Here is a 20,305-nt window from a genome sequence, read left to right as displayed (position 1 = left end):
GTGAACACTCACTAATGCATGAGACAGCACCCACAGCAGAAAATGAACTGGTTTCAAATGTCTATCATGTCAAAAAGTAGCAGCCCTGAATGACACCAGCTGTGTGTGAGGGTGCTGGTTGTGTGTCACTACTCTAGCCTCCTTTTCCCCCTTGTCTCCGCTCATTCCCGGTTCATCTGCCCAGTCATGCACCCAGAAGAAAATCACCTATCTGTGCTACTTCACCTAACATATTTTTAGAAGCTGCCATTGTCTAGGGCTCTCGGAGGTTTTTCTTTCTTTTTTTTTTTTTTTTTTTTTTTTTTGGTGGAGCCGGGGATTGAACTCCAGCCTTTGCACTTGCCAGGCAAGCGCTGAGATTTACTTTCTATGTCTTGGTTTTTCTTAATATATAGAGTAGAAAAGTTTAGTCCGATTTATAACCATTTGTAATAGAAGGACCATTTATTTATTTTAAATATCTTTATTTTTTAAAGAGTACAAAGTAGTATTAAAACAGAAAAATTACTAATGATACAGAATTTCACTAACCAAAACAATGTGAATTTCATAGTATTTGTTGTAATAAACAGTGTTGTCTTAAATTGGAGTTGGCTTAAATTAGGGAATAACGAACTTTTGTACTAGTCTAAGAAAAGGTAATTTTAGAATGGATAGGAAGTCTAAAGTCGTTCCTCAGTGCACACAGCTCATGTCATCAACTAACTTGTCCGTGTCCTGATTAGTGACCTAAAATTTTTGGGTGGAGTCCTGCTTCCTCACACTTTATTATAATCCCTGTGTATAGACACATATGTATCCTGAAAGCACTTTTGAATACTTTGGAGAATACAAAGAGAATGTATATTTAGAATGTTGTTACATTTGAAATACATATGATGTATGTTTTACTGGAGGTGTTCATGTGGTCTTCATCTTACCCCAGTATCAGCTTGAGATCCAGATCGTGCATTAGAAAGAGCTGCACTATTTTCTCAAAATGTATTGTGAGATCAAGTTCATTTTTGTATCCTAAAGTATAAATTAATAGAATTATAATTAAAATTTCTTTTAAAATATTTTAATAGTGTCTCTTGTTTGATTTAAAATTCTCGATCATTCACATCTATTTCATATCACATACATTTAATATCCAGAATTCATATTTCAAAGTGTGAATCTTACAATTTTTCATTCAATTTTATTAAGTAATATCAATATTGATATTATACTTTTTAAAATTAACAGATATATACAAATTGAAGTGATACAGATACAATAGTATATTCAGTCAACCACTTTTTTTTTTTTTTTTCATGGAACTGGGGATTGAACTCAGACCCTTGCGTTTGCCAGGGAAGTGCTTATTCTACTGAGCCATCTCCCCAGACCCTGTCAACCACATTTGCATGCCTGTTATGTTGTCCGTATTTATTCTTAAAAACTCTTTAGCAAAACCTGAATGTGTATTCAGAATTGATATTTTAATGTTACCAAAATTGACCACATATGCTTTTTCTGTGTGTTTGAGATCTTTGTGCTTGTTTCTCTGATAACTTCGCACAAGCGTGGCTCCTGTGTTGGTGCTTGGCCTAGTGACACTTCAGAAATCAGTGACCAAGCACTAGGAATGTTGGCAACCACAGCAAGCACTGGTAATAATGCCTGCTATACACCAGACCTTGATTTAATTTTTTTTTTTTTTGGCGGAACCGGGGATTGAACTCAGACCCTTGCGCTTGCCAGGGAAACGCTTATTCCACTGAGCCATCTCTCCGGCCCCTTGATTTAATATTTTAATAGCCATATTATATAAGTTAACATTTACAGCTTAATTTTTTTTTTATCTTTCAGCAGGCCAAAATTAAATGCAATTTGGAAGGTGTTTTTTGTTGTTTTTCCCTTTATTTAGAACAGGGTCTCACTACGTAGCTGGAACTCATAGTGATTCTCCTGTTTTCAGCCTCCCAAGAGCTGGGATTGCAGGTGCACGCCACCACGCCCAGTCTCTGTCCCTGTCTCAGCATGCCCCAGGGGCAGGGCCAGCACAGCATGCCAAGGATCGAACCCTGGCCTCTGCGCTCTGCCTAAGCAGGCATTTTAGTGCGCTGAGCTACCCGGCCAGCCCTTTGGAAGTTTCTTCATATTGCTATCATGTTGCCAATAAATGTAACTAAATTCTCTGTATAACGTAATCATTACTTAGAGTTACATGGTGCCATTGGAAGTAAAGATTATTAACTGTTTAGAGGCGCCCACATGGTTTCTTATATCCTCATACTGCTAGTGCATCAAGGTATCACCGTAACACAAATGACATCGTTCTTACTGCTTCGTGGATGGGTCCCTGGCACACTGCCCACCCTCTGGGCCCTTCCACTGTGTTTCTCTGCTAGGCCCTCCCTGCTGGTCTTGCATGTCTTTCGGTTCTAGAAACTTCTGGTTTGCTTTCTTGTCCCTTCTAGCTTGTACCGCGTGTGTGTTCTGCACGGAGTCCATTATCCCTCGAGTTTGTTTCTAGTTGTGTTGCTGTCTCATTACTGTTTTAGTTCAAATGCGATGAAATTCTCTTTATTTCTTCTGTTTGTTGTCCCCCATGCCTATGTAATTTGCCACGATTCTGGGAAGACATCTTCTGGGGAAAGATGTTTTAGCTGGACTTCAAGAGTGAGTGAGAACGCACCAGCTCATCTCAGTTGGGAACTGGCAGACAGACACCGCCAAGGTTTAAATTTGACACAACACGGAGCATTCACAAATTCTGCATCCATGGCCCTCTGCCATGAGGCATGTTGTGGAGCAGGGGATGGGGCAGATGATTGGCTGAGACAGTGCGTCACTGCAGAGTTGGAGGTGGACAGGAGTCCACTTGGACTACTCGTAATATACAGTACATCAGCTACTAAGTTAAAACCGTGTCAGGTGTCTGAGTTCCATAGCTGTGCCCTAGTGGCTGAGAGCCACCAGCTGGACTGAAAGCTTGTGCCTTACTGAGCCTGATGGTTTGTGCAGCTTTTTGGCGGCAGGCATTTATTTGGTGAAAGTTCATCAGCACTAGCTTCACTAGCATGAGTAATGCCAAGTGCTGCGTTGCCTTCCTAGTTGCAGAGAGCAGGAACGGACACGGCCTCCTAGAGCTTACAGTAAAGTGAATAAAAATAAACTTTGGAAGGTGGGGAGAAAGTAAAGTGGTCATGAAGCAAAATAACGTAAGATATGAATATGTGGTAATGGAAAGACGTGAAGGTGTTGACGAGTAAGATGCGTAGGCTGGAAGCGCTTTCAGCCGTGGCCATTTTACCGCCTTTGCGCACCGACCCCGCGTGGTGGAGGAGCGCCCGAGTTCCTCAGACCCCTCCGTCCAGCAAGAGCAGCTTCTAGCCGTCTCTCCCAGTTCCGGGCCAGGTTGGCCGAAGCTTTTAAATGTCACTTCAGGTAAAAACAAAAGCAGCACCACTCTTGTTCATAAATTACAGCATCACTACTAATGCTTTGGAATTTTTTTTTTGTTGAAGAAAATTTGCATGTGCTAAGTGTTCGCATAGTACTTTGGACGTCTTCTTTGGATTTCATCATAATGATTATTCTGAAATTGAACCTGTAAGAACTTCCCTACCAGTTCACTCTTCTTTCAAGCCTCCTTAAATATTTTGCATGAAACCAGTCTTTTTTTTTTTTTTTTTTCTTTTTCTTTTGTATCTTTTTTAGGGAAAGGTCTACAGGGTGTTCAGGGTCTTACTACTAGATCAGACTCTCAGTGATCCGCCTGTTTTCAGCCTGCCGAGAGCTGGGATTACAGGCGCGTGCCACCCGCCCAGTCCCCACTGCCATCTCAGCGCACATGGGGGGCGGGGCCGGCACAGCATGTTTTTCTTCATTTTAAAAAAATTTGTTAAATACCATTCCTCCTGCTTTTGGTTTTTAACTGCCTTTATATACAGATTCTTAGGTCATTTTGTGTTAGTCACGAAATGGCCTGCTGTAAAATTGCATTTTAAGGGGTGTGATTGATTGATTCCTCGATGGATCTTTCAAAACAATGAATTTGCAAGCATGGGAGGTTTCCTAAAAGTCCCTTTTTAGACTATGTTTAAAATTTTACCTTTTTATATGCTTCAAAATGTTTGAAATGTGTTCCAAAGTGCTCTTTTCTAGAAGCCTGGACTGCTGGTCGGTACCTGTGTAGCTCCCTCCATCCAGACGTGACACCCTCCTCTGGCTGTCCTCACAGCGCTGACGTAGCCAGGCGGCCTCGTTCTTTTCCTTTTTTAAAGTCCAAATCGGAGAAACAAATGCTGCGAACATTCCCCTTTTTAAGAAGCTTCAGCTTTGGTTTTCTGCCTTTTCTGTTACTGCTATAATTATTCTGATGCTCTATAAAACTGTTGGCTAATTTGCCTCTGATATGTCTGTTATCTAATAGCACCAAGGTTCTAAATCAGTTATGGGTAGAGCACTTGCTAGCACTGTCTACCAAGCACTGTCAATGCTGAAGTCACCTGAACATGCTCTGGCTGAAGGTCACCTGAAGGAGACTTCCCAAAGCAATGAACCAAAGAAGGGCTCCCTAACTGTCCTTACTGATCAGTGCTTTCTGTTATCCAGGAAAGAAGGTTCTGGTAAACCAGAGATGTGCATTCACCAGTACTTTTCTGTTTTAAGCCAACAAAACTTGGGAGTTTTTTGTGTTTTAAAAAAGTTGTCGTGGCTATGGAGATAGCTCGTGGTCTAACTGCCTGCCTGGCAAATGCAAGGGCCCAGGTTTGATCCCCAATACCACATGCCATGCTGGCCCTGAAACCAGGCGCGCTGTGCGAGCCCAAAACTAGATGTGATGGCTCATGCCTGTAATCCCAGGGCTGAGAAGGCTGAGCCAGGAAGATCACTATGAGTCTGAGCTGCATAGCTAGACCCTGTAACAAATAAATGAGTAAAAGATTAAAAAATGTTGTAAAAAATTAAAAAACCCACAGTTGTCTAAATACTGTTCTAGTATCCTTAGGTAGTAAAATAAAGCAGTTTTGATTATTTTTTTGAATAGTAATGACCTGTAATGTAACAATATATTGCGTTTTGCTTAGAATTTCATGTTCAAATCTAATCCTTAGTTAAGGATATTCATACTATTAAATGGTCCGGATCAGTATAATTTTGAGGACCAGCCAGATAGCTCAGCATACAGCAATGGGGGTTTGATCCCGGCTTGCCATGCCAGCCACGCCCCCGAGCATGCTGAGAAGGCACTGAGACGGGGTGGGGGTATGAGCCTGTGGGGCCAGCTCCTCAGAGACTGCAAACAGGAGAATCACTAGAGTGATGTACATAGTGAGACCCTGTAGGTGCTGTAGACCCTGTACGAAATACATACACGTGTAATTTTTGAACCTGCAGAAGTGTTTAGCTATAGTATTAACGTGTGATATTTACAGTACTTGTTCTTGAGGTCTTTCAGATTTGTACAGATTTGAAGCATTAGTCTAGAGATTTTTCTTCAAAATTGAAACTGTTGTCATATATTTCACGTTACTTTGCTCATTTACATGTATGATTAGGCTTTTCCAATTTCTTGATCCGCAGTATATTCAAGTTTCATATTTGTCAGATGAACAAGTAAGTTATTGTTACCTGACTCAGAAACTATTTGTTGTGCTAGAGGCAGGCAGTGAAATCCTAGAGACCCGTCCATCCTCAGGACCTGACAGAGGGGTTAGGGATGGATGGGAAGGGACGCGGGCAACAGAGCAGCCTGACCTTTGTTAAGGGAAGCGTTCATCAGGTGGTTTTTTTTTTTTTTTTTTTTTTTTTGTGTGTGTGTGTGTTTTGTGCAGGGTCTTGTTACACAGCTCAGGCTCGTAGTAATCCTCCTATCTCAGCCTCCCCAGTGTTAGAATTACAGGCATGTGCCACCATGCCCAGACTTGGTTGCTGGCACAGTGCGCCCCCAGGGGCGGAGCTGGCGTGGCATGTGGTGCCAGGGATCAAACCCTGGTCCCTGCGCTTGCCTGAGCAGGCGAGGAAGCATTCATCTTAAGGACTGGCATGGCTCAACTTCAATTTGGAATTTATCTTTATTCTCCTGTGTTCTTTCCTTGTTGGACCAGAGTGCCCTTTCTTTTGTCATCCGACTTGTCGGCTCTGTCCAGGCTCACCTGCTCAGAACCTTACATTTTACTGCCACATTTCTCCCTGGTGTGTCCCTCCTTTCCCCGCCTCTGGTCACAGCACACTAACTCCAAGTCAACAGCCTCAAAGCAGGATTTCCTTTCTGCACCCACGCTATAGTGATGTAATTCACACAGCATTATGGTCTCAAGAGTCATCTTTTCCTACAAAGAAAAATTAGTTCTCTATGGCTAAATGAAATTCCCTTATGTATGATGCCACGTTTTCTTCGTCCATTTAGTGGTTGATGGACATTCCGCATATTCACTTGGAAGCTCTCCACCACTGGTTAGGTTAGGTTGCTGGCGTGACCTTACATGACATCTTCTCCTGCCAATTGTATTTAAATTCTTTACTTTTTAATTTCTTCCCTTGTGTACTTCGTGAGAAGTAGAGTATAAGCTTCCCTCTGAGAGCATGGAAGAGCAGTCCGGGTGCTGAGTGTGCAGACAGGGCTCGCTGCCTTTGGCTGGGGGATCTCTAACTATTGCTGTCCTTGGGATGCAGCTGGATAGCAGGCAGAATAGGACAGCAGACAGCGGCCTTGCCACAGGCCGAGGCCAGGGGTCTTCACAGAGCAGACTTGTGCTGAGCTTTCCTGAGTCATGCAAGTGGGTCCTGGTCCATGGGAATGCTGCCTTTCTGGTTCTGTGACCTGCTGCTGGGGCAGCCTCTAGGAGCAGCTAGGAGCAGCAGTGCACGACTAGCTATGCAGCCCAGCCACGAACTTCCTCCTAGCGGCCTGCTGCAAAGGTGTGGAGAAGCTCCTTTTCCTGAGCTTGTCGGGAGCCTGATGCTTCAACAGCCTTCTGTGTACTGCCTGATCCCAGCTCACATCACATGGAGCAGGCTGACAGCAGGTCTTCCATCCGTTTGGTTTCCCTGCTTGGGTGGTATTGTCTTGTCTGTCCTCTTGGTCTTTGTGGAGCTAAGCTTTTGATTCTTTCATTGGCATTTTGCTGGGGCTTTGGGAGTGAGCCGAGTCCAGTCATTGTGTTATCTTCCCTGGGAAGCCCAACGTTGTGTCTTTAATTTTCATTATTTTGCAAAATAATAGACATACAAGGATTGAAATTCAAATAGGACAGAAATTATCCAGTAGAAAATATTTGCCTGTGCCCAGTACTCCCACACCAGTTCATGCAATACAGTATCTTTCTCTGTACATCTTGCTTTTTACGCATTAATAAGATGTCTAAGAAATTATAAACCGTACTTGTATTTTTCATTATTTTTCTTGGCTGCATAATATTTCTTTTTTTTTTTTTTAAGAAGGGTCTATAGGGTGTTCAGGGTCTCACTACCAGATCCGACTCTTGGTGACCCACTGTTTACAATCTCCAAAGAGCAGGGAATACAGGTGCGTGCCACCATGCCCAGTCTCAATTGTTGTCTCAGCGTGCCCCAGGGGCGGGGCTGGCCTGGCAATATTTCATTATATATTAAATAATTTTATTTCTCAATTAGCTTTTATATGTATCGATTTTAGTAAAAGATTATTGCAACATAAAAAGGCAGAAAAATTTGATCATTATGGTCTTAAGAGTCATTTTTGGGATGACACGTTTAATGCTATCATACTGTTTACCAGGTATTGGTCTTTATGTATCTTAGTTCATATAGTGAATTAATTAGTGAATTAATCTGTATATTAATTCATATGATAGTTACATAAACTTCCTGAGCTCCATATTATTTTCCTCTTTGTTCTCTAGACAGGTGGTGAGAGAGAAATGGCTTAAAGAACTACTGCAAGGTCTCAGCTAGTAACAGGCAATGGTAGGATCAAAACGCCCCCTGGCCCTCAGGCAGCTGGCTGCCCAGCGATGCCTCCTTGTGACAAAGGGGAATACGTGTTTCCTGTTCCACAAGTGTTGGTTAGACCTAGCAGACCACTAAAAGGATGCGTCAACAGCCACTGTTGTGGTCAGTGCGATGCGTACATTGGGCGAGTCGTTTGCATGTTTATATAATCTTTTCATACATATTATACATGCGTGTGTGTTTGTTTTTAGTCTCCAGCTTTCATCATATAGATGCATTTTCCGTTCCTTTTCTCAAATTGTCCTTCTTCCACATCGATCCTGCCTGCACCTCCTCTCTAGTCCTTTGATACTTACTGATTTAACTTAGTCCTTATTGATGTCTAAATATTTCTTTCTCAGGCTTGGCACAAAGGAAATTGCTGTTTCTGGTCAGTTTTCTCTTCTCCCGAATGGTTCTTAAAGTTAGTGACAGCAATACATGTTGAGTGACACTTCTGGTCATTTTGTAGCTCCTTCCGTCGTGTCAGTCACGTTGTACACCCCGTGGTATGAAGTCTGGATTAGACATCTTAAACATCGGACCGCGTTGGGAAGGACCGGACCTAAGGCTTTCGAATTTCAGTTCCTTTCCAGGTTCGCATTTCCAGAGATCGTCTTTGTCTCCAGCTGTACAGTGCAGTGATGTGTGCTTTTACGAATCTTAACTTTTCAAAACACTAAGCAACTTGAAACTTAAATTTCTTCTCAATTTGTAAAAGTTGCGTCACATCAGTATTTGATTGGGTTCTCATATTGAAGACTTAAGATTTTTTATTGTTGAATACTTCATTTCCCCTTTATTACAAATTGTGCAGAAATAAGCAGCTCGGGCCGAATCACAGATTTCCTGTCGCCCTCTGCCTGTGTGCCGGCATCAAGCCTTGTCTTCTCTGGCTGACCGTCTTCCAAGATCACTCCGCAGAATGCCGCTCCTCGTGCCCACCGTAGCAGTCGGCTGCGTTTAGGACCTACCTGTTCGTCCGGCTTCTTCCTTGGTTGCCTGTCCCCTCGGCATCGCTGTCTTTCCTCAGCGAATGACCGTGGTCATCTGCTTATTCCTGAAGCGCTCCTCCCTTCCCTTGGGAGGCTCCTGCGAGCGCCAGTTGTCCAGCTGATGGGCGGGAGCTTGCTGCGTCCCACTTTCTCCCCTTACGGCACCGTGAAGGGCAGGAAGGGCAAGGCACACGCTTCACGTCTGCAGAGGGCAGAGGCGCCTTTGCACGCGCACACACACGCACACACACACGCACGCACACACTTTTTTTAAAAATTGTCTCTCATCTGATAAGTAACCCTTGATTTTATTTAGTCACTGGGAGGACATAAACTTATTTTCATAACAACTATGATCATGAATTTCATTAAAAGTGGATTAAGATATGAATATGTATGAAGAAATTAGATGTTCTAACAGTGAATATATGGCTTCGCTGTGTCTTGAATGAATTACAGACTTTACTCATTTCTGGACCATTTGTTTTATATATAGATTAAATGTAGATAATTACTCATTTGACAGGTTACTTTATTACTTTGATATATCTTAAAGCACTATGTGTAGTTATAGAGTGATTACTCTAATAACATGGATTCCTACTAACATTTTGTATAAAATCAGGTTTAAAAGTCAGAATTTGATTTTGTTTGCAATCAGCTTTACTTTGAGTGATTATTTTGGCTTAATAGAAGAAGAATATTGTGTATGGAAATTGTGGCTTTTAATTAGTTTTACGTCCACACAAATATAAAAATGTTTTGTGACTACTCTAAGTTGTAGTTAGAAGTATGAGTTCCTGTAGGGGAAGCAGTCACGACTGGCTTATGCTGTACTTGGATGAAAATGACAAAATCAGTTTATTTGCTGAAAGCACGTGGGCCTCCCATGTGCTGTATTAATGTTACACTTCATGTTTGTATTGTAGAGCATTTATCACATATACTTGTTCTTCTGTAGATTCCGACATCCTGACTGGCGCTGTTACATGGTTTAGATGGCTTTTCAGACGGTTTACATGGCTTTTCAGTGGTGAAAATAAGATTATGGGCACAGACGTTGAGATTCATTACTGAGGGAACAAAGTTAAACATTCTAATTCACAGCGTCATGTTTTAATCCCTATTTTTAATTTTGTTTTTTAGTTAGGAGTTCATGTTGCTGGCGCACAGTGAATTTTACCTGCTCTTAGATTCCTGCAGGAAAAGCAGATTTCTCCTGGCTGTGTAATGCATTCTATTTAATTTTATAGTTTTTATGATATCATATATGAGAAATTACCAAAACTATAGAAAAATTTTAGAGAACATTTTTGGATTTGATGGATTACCACTCTTGAAAGGGAAACAAAACACTAAATATTTCTAATCCCGCATTATTTACCGCATGGGTGGTTAAATGCTACTTTAAGCCTCATAAAATTAAAAGGGAGAAATCTGCCAACTGTAGCAGGAATTGGATTTAGGAAGAGTGGTACAGAGCCAAAATATTGCTACAGAATTAAATGTCAAAAATCTTCTTTAATAGTAGATATATAGTTCACAGTTCTTGGTTATGATTAATACATTTAATCTAAATCACTGCAAGTTGCCCTCTCCTTTTCCATAAAATACAATAGGACACAAATCAGTTTTACTGTAGATGGATAACAATTGGAAAATAATGCATCTTCCCGCCCAATAAATTGTCAGTTATACCTTTTAACCAAAATCAATTCATCTTTCCAAAATTTATTGCAATTTCTAATAATAAATCTCCTCAAATGTTTATTCATTTGGTTTTTGATACATTTGTGCCACTTTTGCTATGGTCTAATGTTTTCTCTTTTGATTCATTGTAAATTAGAAAATCTATTTTGAGTCAATTTTCTAGTTAAGAAGTGAAAATCTATAACCTAGCACCTTTTCCCCTCTCCTTTGTACATTTTAATACCCTTGAACTCGAGCTTCTATGCAATCCAGTAAATTCTCTTAGAAGGAGATTAAAAGGCTTTCCATTGTAACTTCTCGACCAGGGGCCAGATTTCATGAAACGAGCACTTGTGGTGTTGGGAGACGGTCGTTGCCAGAGGCTCGCTGTACATCCAAGGCTTGACGGCAGACCCGGGGCTGGTGTCAGGTCATGTGCGTGCGGGTGCATCGTGCGGGGGAGCCGCTCTGAAGGAGGTCCAGTGTCCATCTAGGCAGGGGCCTGCATTTCTGTTCGTGGTAGATGACCCCAGTGGCATGAAAAGGAAGCAGAGGTGATCCGCTGTATTCTGTGTCCCACACACGTGCCCTCCCGTTCCTACGCATAATCTCTAGCATACATTTTAAATCTCCAATATGGATTTTCAGCTTGTTCTATGTAAATGTTTCCTGAGTGTCTGATGTCTGAGTGGCTGGCCACACGTGCTACATTCTAGGTTTGGGTTTTCATTTTCTAAGATTCCCCCTAAGGTGCATTAACGTGACCCATTATTTATACTCAGAAGTTAGATTTAAATATGATTTTTTTCAATATTTATGAACTACAACTATCGACTCGTCATTTAATTTATAGCTCTCTTATTTCAAATTGAAGTCAAATTGCTGCTTGCTGTCCTCCCCAAGCCCCCCCCCCCTTTTTTTTGGTGGAACCAGGGATTGAACTCAGGCCCTTGTGCTTGCCAGACAGGCACTTACTCTACTGAGCCATCTCCCTGGCCTGCTGTCCCCTTTTTCTACCTTTACCTCCACATTACTTTTCTATAAAGTAAAAAGATAACGTCAGCTTACTGTCTCCTTAGTGTAAAGCCGGTGTGTTTGCAGTCATGCGGGCTGGGTGTTAGCAATCTCCTTTCTAATTTACGTCAGCTCAGTCCCTAACACAGCGCTGCGGACTGCTCATGACTCGGAGTAGAAGTGCTCATGACTAGTTTGGCTCAAACTGGTAGCTTACTGGCAAATTTCTGTAGTTGCTGGAAGCTGTATGAGTGCTATACATTGCTATATGATTAATTTGTGAAGAATTTAATGTCTATAACCAGAACAGCTGGAGTAGAATTCCGTCTGTGGACCAGTGATACAGTAAAGAACATATGTCTTCTCAGGAAAAGATACTAGTTGTATGTAGGTCTCACATATTTAAAAAACCACTTATTTTCTTTCTTTTTTTTTTTTTTTTTTTTTTGCTCTGAATGCCTTCAGGGCAGGTTTGGCTGGCTTGAGTTGTGGGGATCGAACCACAGCCACTGAGCCTGACAGCTTTGGGGAAGCAGCCACTTAAAGAGCTGAGCTAGGGCCAGGCCCCCTAAAAAACCACTTATTTTCGATGTGGTGAACTTATTAAAATTTTTTGATATGTTGATTTAAGAAAACGTACTCCTTTGGGCTAAGTAAATTAATTTCCATGTTAACTAATGGCATGTTTTAATAAATTCAGCTATCTGTAAAAAACTTGAAAAGTAATGTTTGATGTGTATGTACTCTCCTAATTCATTTTCCCATAGTATTATGCATAAATCAAATCATGCTTCTTTAAGTTAAAAAATGATCCAGTGAAACTGTTATGCCTTTCTTTTAAAATTCCGAAAAGAGGATTTTGTCATAGTCCTCTGGTTATCTTAAACATTGGTTAATACAGAATAAATGTATTACAAAGTGTCTAGGGGTTTTCTCCATTACTATTAATCAGGAAGGTATTAGCAATTACTTTAATATTGCAGTTGTCACCTTTGTGTGATGGCTTTCAGTTTTGTGAAGGACGAGTTTATGAGACCCACCTTCCAGAAGAAGATTGGGCTCAGGGAGAGAAACTGATAGAACCAACAAAGGACAGTGGCCGCTTGGGCGGGTGGGTCTTGCGGTCTGTGTTCTTGCTTCTCTGGGGTGTCTGGCTGACTGGATCCATCCTGGGGACTGCAGTGCTGCGAGTGTTTCTAACCGTGGTTCGAAGGATGGACAGGAAAACTACTGTTGCCACACAAATTGAATGGTTTTAAGCAGATCAATTGTTCATCTGTACCTACCCCCAGTTCTCTGATTGTATCTCCTGGCCCCCGAGTAGCTGGGTGTTTAGCTGTTCAATCTTCTCTGCTTTCTTTACATCTCTCCTTGAGCTGCAATGTGGTCCTGGTGATACTTTTGGCTTCTGGTGAAAAAGAGCTAAACAAGGTGTAAAATCCTTTTCTTTCCACTCTAGTTCTTTGGCCTCGGGACCTCAATTTACCTTTTTGTCTTCAGAGCCCACTTCTCCCGAATGCCCACCTACTTTCCAGCTTCTGTCACTTGGCCTCATTCATTCATTCATTCATTCATTTATTCACCATTTGACAGATCACACTGTCAGGCTTTGGAAGTCCTGCCCACCCGGAAGGTGCTTCTCCGTCACTGTGGCCTGGGAAGCCCATCCTGCCTGCAGGCCTCTCTGCTGTCCTGCAGAGGCATCTTCATCCATCACTGGCAGAGCCATGTTTTAGCTTCTTATAATGTGAAGTGCACAGAAGTAAAATCAAAATGTCTGTTCTCAATCCCGGGCACGTCACCTCTGAGCTTCAGTTCCCTCGTGCCTAAAATAGGGATAATGAAAGATACAATGAAGTAATGTATGTAGTAGGAGTTTGTGAACGACTAAGGATCATTATTCATTTAGCTCAGGAGTCCAAACCTCACATGCATTCAGGGCCCAGGCAGGTAACACGTGTGTGCAGTAGCTGTGAGGGGCATTAGCCCTCTGGAAAGGTACAATCCCTACCTAGAGGTATTGGGATGCAAAACTTAGGAAGACACCACCATGGCCAAGAAAGGAGAGAAGCCTGATGACTGGCCAGTTGCTGCTTTGTCCTTCTTGCTGCTGCCAGAAGCAGCTCTGGAAGTCCTCTTTATTTTTTATTTTTCTTGTATTTAGTGCAGGGAATACAGGGTCTCACTACACAGACCAGATGCATAGTGAGCCTCCTGTTTTCGGGCTCCCCAGTGCTGGCCCCCACGCCTAGTCTCAGCTCCCCTCCCATCACACCTCAGGGGCGGGGCTGGCACGACACGCTTGGGATCAAACCGCAGTCCCTGGGCGCCGAGCTGTCTGGCCGGCCCTTTGGAAGTCCTCTTTTGTGAGTGTCTTAATTGCAGGGTCATGGCTAGCTCCACATCCAGAATTGACTTAAAACATTTACCTTTCACAGGAAGTACAGAAAGCCAGACAGTTCTAGATCCCACGTGTAAGGTGGGTGAAGTCACAGCATAGAGTTCTTACAAGCCTGCTTTTTCTAGGATGGCCCCAGTGGCAGCACTTGCTATAAATTGGATACACCTCATAAAGGTACTTCCCCAAGTGGACTTCCAGAACTGCGCCAGAAAGCGATGGAATACATGTGGTCAGAGTGAGGGGAAGTATTTTGAGGGAAATATTGGGGAACAGGTCTTTCAATGCAATGGAGTTTTAAAACTTCAAAGACTGTATATTTTGGTCACCTTTTATATATATGTGTGTGTGTGATATCCTACATTTTGTGCCTTAAAATTTGGAGACATAGGCTGGAGAGAATGCTCAGCAGACCATGCGCCTGCCTGGCAAGGAGAAGGACCCAGGTTCTATCCCCGGCACCACATGCTGTGCTGGCCCCTGGAGTCCTGCGTGCTCCTTGCTGACCACTGAAACTGGGTGTGGTGATCATGCAGTGTGATCCCACACTGGGGTGGCTGAGACAGGAGGGTCACGAGGAGTCCAAGCTGCATAGTGAGACCCTGTACCAAGTAAATAAATAAATAATAAAAATTGGAGACATTTACAAACACCAATCCATTTCATCTGAGGACATGTGTATTGAAGAGGAGTTACTAAGTATTCCTGGAGTGTTGTACGAGCGTCTCTGTGTGCTCCGGGTGTGTCAGTGGACCAGGGCAGACCAGAACCCAGCCACTGGGGGTGTGCACCGTGCCAGGCACTCCCGTTTGTGTCAGCCACTTCGCTAAGTACTACGTGTGCAAAGCTGAAGAGGGTTTTGCTCTCAGCCTCAGGAGAACTTGCACCCTAATCATACTAAGAGGTACAGGAAGTGTAGCATAAAGGAAAGCTTATGTTAGCGATGCTGAGAGGGAGGAGGTGCAGGAACAGCACAGGCAGTGGTGTAGGGACGTTTTGAGAGATGACGCTAAGTTGTCCGTGCGAGGTGGTGAGGTGATGGCTTTTGCATGGGGCCTAGCAAAGAGGCTCTGTGCGTCTTCTCCTTTTTTAGAGATTCAAATAGATCTTAGCCAATATAGTAGAAGCTTCTTCAAAATTGTACCTTTATTTTTTTTCATTTTAATGAGAAAAAAGATAAAATAGCAATGAAACAGTTTCCAAACAGGTTCATAGGACAGTTACAATAATTACTACATTGCCTATTGTTGTCTTCATACTAGTTATTCAGAGGACAAGATGTAGACATGATATCTTGTCTAAACAATGTCAGTACAAACCTTTCTTCTCATTGAACTGAGAGAGTAGCTGTATAGCTAACCCAACTATCTTGTATATGCATATTTTTTTCATAATAAAGTGGTCCTTTATTTATAGCCCCCTTTTTGGTTTTGTTTTGTCAGAGATGAGTGTTCTATTGCCGTTAGAGAAGCTGTGTTTGGAGAAGTCTTTAAAGGACCTTTTCATACTTGACGCCAGTCCAAAGACTGTAGGTGCTTGAATTCAACAAACTAACCCCATATAGTCCAATAGGCCATAACAGTAGTGATTTACCAGCATAACTGGCAGTTGTCCAGAGTGGTTTACGTGAGTCTTTTACAGCTCAGCATATTAATGTAGCTTTGCTTTTTTATTTTTTATTCATTTTAATGAGAAAAAAAAGATAAAATAGCAATGAAACCGTTTCAAAACAGGTTAGTAGGACAGTTACAATAAAAATCATACCTTTAGATTCAGCTAATTATTGGATCTTTAAATAGAGATGACAGGGCCAGCCAAATAGCTCAGCGGATTAAAGTGGTGCAGGGACCCAGGGTTGGATCCCCTGAGCCTGCCGTGCCGGCCCCACCCCGGGGTGTGCTGAGACAGCGGTTGAGACTGGGCGTGGGGTGGTGCGCACCTGTAATCCCAGCTCTTGGGAGCCTGTAAACCAGGCGGATCACTACGAGTCCCTTCTAGTAGTGAGACCCTGAACACCCTGTACACACTGCCCTAACACACACACAAAAAGAAAAAAACAAAAAAAGGAGGTGGCATAGATTTATTCGGTAATAAAATAAAGACCAGAGCAGCACGTGTCTGTCCTTCGTTGCTTGAGTGTTCTCCCCCGGGCTTCCCGGTGTAAGGCCGTCTGTGCCTCCTCAGAGTCGTGGAGCCCAGCAGCGGTTTTGCCAAAGCGGCAGTTGTTATCCGGGTGCAGGCAGTGGGGGGCTGTGTGGGCAGAGCGGGGCCTGAGTGACGGAAGCGCTGGGTGGCAGGAAGCAGCAGGGTGTGTGCCTGCGCTCCAGGCAGCTATTCCGGGAGGAGCTTGTGGACCAGCTGATAGCCTGAGATGGACAGAAGCCAGGTGTGGGCCCTGGGGCTTGGGTTTGTGAAGGCCACCGGGACTTCCGGGAGATCTTGAATAACTGTCGCAGGCAAGTCTTAACACGTGTAGAAAAAGCCACTTTCAATGGCACAGAGCAGGACTAGCTAGCTGGCCTTTCAGGTTTGGTGCCATTTGGAAGGTCCACATTCTGATGCATTATGATTGTTTCTTCTGCTTTTCTCGTTCACTGAAAGTGTTTTTAAAATGTACTTTTTCTCAAGAAGAGAGAGAGAGAGAGAGAGAGAGAGAGAGAGAGAGAGAGAATCCACCTGAATACAGAGGAAAACCAATCAGAGAAAAATAAATGTAGCACTTTGGTGCAGTTATCACCTTAGACCTACCAATATTCTTAGCCATAATGGTTAAGGTAGTTACAGTTTTGTATTTACAAACCTACAGTTAGCAACACTAACAATGGGTAGTGATATTTAGCAGTTGACAAACTTTTATAACTGATGGGTTTGTATTTTAATTGTAAGAGTAAACATTATGACTGTATAGCTAAGCAGATATTAAATTGTGAATTTGTATTTAAATTAGTTCCCCTAAGTTCTGTCTGATCACCTCCTTTTGATGTACAGGGGGTCTTCCAGGCAGACTAGTTCACCCCAGTTGCCTGTTGCCCCCTCTCTCGATCAAGAGAGAAAGAGAGAGGATGCCCTCATAGATCTGGGTCTAGCAAAGTTTCTCAGCTTACCAGGCCAAGATATCATGTCTGTATCCCATTCTCTGAATAACTAAGATGATGACAAAAATATGCAATGTATTATTGTAACAGTTTAATTACAACAAACTGTTTCATTGCTATTTTATCTTTTTTCTCATTAAAATGAATACAAATGAGAAAAAATGGAAGTGACTATAAAATAAAGAAAAAATATAAAATTTAAAAAAAAAATAATAAAATGTACTTTTTACCTCTTCTGATACATAATGATGATTCCTTCAGTTTTTCTCTTTATAGAAAGTGTCTTTAAAATGTCCTTTTTACATTGCTTGCAGTCTAATTCTTGTAAATGAATGAGTTTGCATAACTGTCATTAGTTGCCTCATCGGTAATACTTTTGTTGTATTTACAGTATGTTCTATGGGTTTTATATGTTCATACTAAAATATTGTTTGTTCAGGGTGTTTTCTCCATTCAACTGTTATCTCCCTTAGTGAGCCGATTTGGGTTTTCTCTGGGGATAGCAGCTGACAGTCGTCTGTTACTGTTTCCTGTCTTGGAATCAGTTGTAAGAAGTCGGAATCTCTTTCAGCTGTTAGGAACTGTGATTTACATGGATACCAACACTGAGGAGCAGTGAGAAAGTACTGTTGAGCTCAAGATAAGTGGTTACAGTTTTCAGAGAGTTTCACGAACTAGATTGGTTCAATTACACTTTCATAAAATGCTTAATTAAGTAAAAGGAACTGAATCCTTTCTGATGATGAGCGCATCCTGATAGTAATAATTAAAAACAGCTGTGTGCTTGGCGAAAGGCTATCCCAGCCCCAGCTCCCCGAGAGGTAGACGAGTACTCCAGCTCGTTTTCTGAGCCTCTTCCCGGGCGCCAGGCTGCCAGGGCTCCAGATTCAGCAGTTACCGCTGTTGACCTCTGTCGTGGAGTCTCCCGGTGCTGTGAGACTCGTGAATTCTCTGCAGGGATTGTAACGCCCTCTGCTTGGTGTACCTGCCCTATCCGCTTCGGTGGCCTCCTGTTCCTTGGCCACCATCCTGTGCCCCAGTCGCCCTGGGCTTATTTCCAAGGATTGTAAGCCTTTCTTGATTTGACCTTAGCTTGGCATCATCTTGGTTTCATTTTGGTTTTTGCTTTTAATAAGATTGTGCTGTCTGTCTTTTTTCTTTCATCTGATGCTTCCAATTCTTATCTCTCTGCGTAAAGCAGCTGGCCCTCGTCTCTAGTTCCGCGTGCCTCTAGCCTCTAACCCAGGGTCTCCCGGTCGTTGTCTCTCCTGGCGCCCCAGAGCGATGCCACTTCAGCCTGGTGGCCCATCTATCAGCACTTAGCACGCCTTCACCCTGGCGGTGGCGTGCGTGGTTTGGAAGTCTCGCTGGGGCCGTCCTGGTGCTGACTTGCAGCCACGGCGTGGTCTTCTCATCCCGATCTTACCCTTCCCTCCCTCCACTAAAGAATCTCTGTTTCTTCTCCAGAATTTCTGCCTTTTTTTTTTTTCCCTGTCATCTAAAAAGGCTATCATGGGGATCTAGCCTGATACTCTATTATCTCCTGATACTCTATTATCTGTTATCTTCTTGAAGATTGTTGAGATAGGTAATATTGTTTTGACCATATTTAAAATGAAAATTATCACAAAGTTCAAGAACAAAAAGATGCAGAGATTTATTGTGTAGCAGACACGACTCTCCTGAGCAGTAGAAGACCAGAGGTAACGAAGGAGCGATGGCTTTCATCTTCGGAAAACTCCAGCCAGTTATTTGCAAGGTGCAGGCTTCCTCCGCATCGCTGAGGTGCGTCGTGAGTGCTGCAGGAGACGCGCAGCCGACCGCATCGTGCAGACCAGAGTGAGGGAACGGGCACCCCAGCAGGCCGACCACACGGCTCATCCTGCTTTTGCTGTGGGGTTTCCCTCGGAGAGCATCAGGGAGCGTAGCGTTTAGTGTAGCAGCCAGGCGACGCGCTGCTAGATTTGACTGTACTTCAGTCACTGTGCTAAGACTGTTTTAGCTCTTTTTCATTTTTCTTATGATCAGTTGACAAATGCTGAAATACATTATTGCTAAAATCTGTATCTTTTCTTCCATGTCCACTTCCTCTACTACCGCCTGTGGCGTGTGCGTCTGTGAGTGGCATGTGTTTAGAGGAGTGCCACTACTGTATAAAATTATGAGGATATGTGTATGCGTACACGAGACACATACTCCTTTTGATTTTAAAGGCTAAGTCCCTGTAGTTCCCATAGGGCTTAAGAACTAAAATATAAACCTTCCATTAAGTCTTCTAGAGGTAAGTACAGTGAAGAATTTTACATTAACCACATTATCAAAGGATGGTAATTATAGCTTTATGTTTATTTAGCATTGTGTAGTTCTCTATGTGTACATAGCCTGTGGACACCATGTGAGTATTTGGACCATTCCAAGCTTTTAGCTGTCACAAACAATGCTGCTTTTCCTTCATGTGTCCTCTCAAGTCACCTGTCCCCAGTCGGTAGTAGGTGGCATCAGAGGGGCACACCTTCATGCTGTGGGCTTCAGCAGGGAAATGAGCTATAGATTCTGATGTCGACTTACAGATGTCTCCGGGGAAAATGTTGGGAGCAGGTACAGGAGGAAGGGCTGGGGAGCAGGTACAGGAGGAAGGGCTGGGGGGCAGGTACAGGAGGAAGGGTTGGGGGGTGGGTATAGGAGGAAGGGCAGTGGGGGGGCAGGTACAGGAGGAAGGGCTGGGGTGCAGGTACGGGAGGAAGGGCTGGGGGACAGGTACAGGAGGAAGGGCTGGGGGGGCAGGTACAGGAGGAAGGGCTGGGGGGCAGGTACAGGAGGAAGGGCTGTTGGGGGACAAGTACAGGAGGAAAGGCTGTTGGGGGGGCAGGTACAGGAAGAAGGGCTGAGGGGGCGGGTATAGGAGGAAGGGCAGTGGGGGCTCAGGTACAGGAGGAAGGGCCGGGGGGCAGATATAGGAGGAAGGACCGGGGGCAGGTATAGGAGGAAGGGCTAGGGGGGCAGGTACAGGAGGAAGGGCAGTGGAGGGGCGAGTACAGGAGGAAGGGCAGTGGGGGGGTGGGTACAGGAGGAAGGGCAGTGGGGGCTCAGGTACAGAAGGAAGGGCAGTGGGGGCTCAGGTACAGGAGGAAGGGCTGGGGGGCAGGTACAAGAGGAAGGGCTGGGGGGGC

At 43.5% G+C, this 20,305-nt stretch overlaps 1 protein-coding gene across 1 annotated transcript in view; it reads left to right on the top strand.

The window, feature by feature from the left end:
* The window catches only part of Gpatch2 (G-patch domain containing 2), a 187,369-nt gene that overhangs the window by 23,854 nt on the left and 143,210 nt on the right, over positions 1 to 20,305 (top strand). The window lies entirely within an intron of this gene.

The sequence above is a fragment of the Octodon degus genome, unplaced genomic scaffold (genome assembly GCF_000260255.1).
Source record: "Octodon degus isolate 3935 unplaced genomic scaffold, OctDeg1.0 scaffold00017, whole genome shotgun sequence".
NCBI classification, from domain to species: Eukaryota; Metazoa; Chordata; class Mammalia; order Rodentia; family Octodontidae; genus Octodon; species Octodon degus.
Note: the sequence above shows the minus strand (reverse complement) of the source record. Positions and strands in the feature narration are given on the sequence as shown.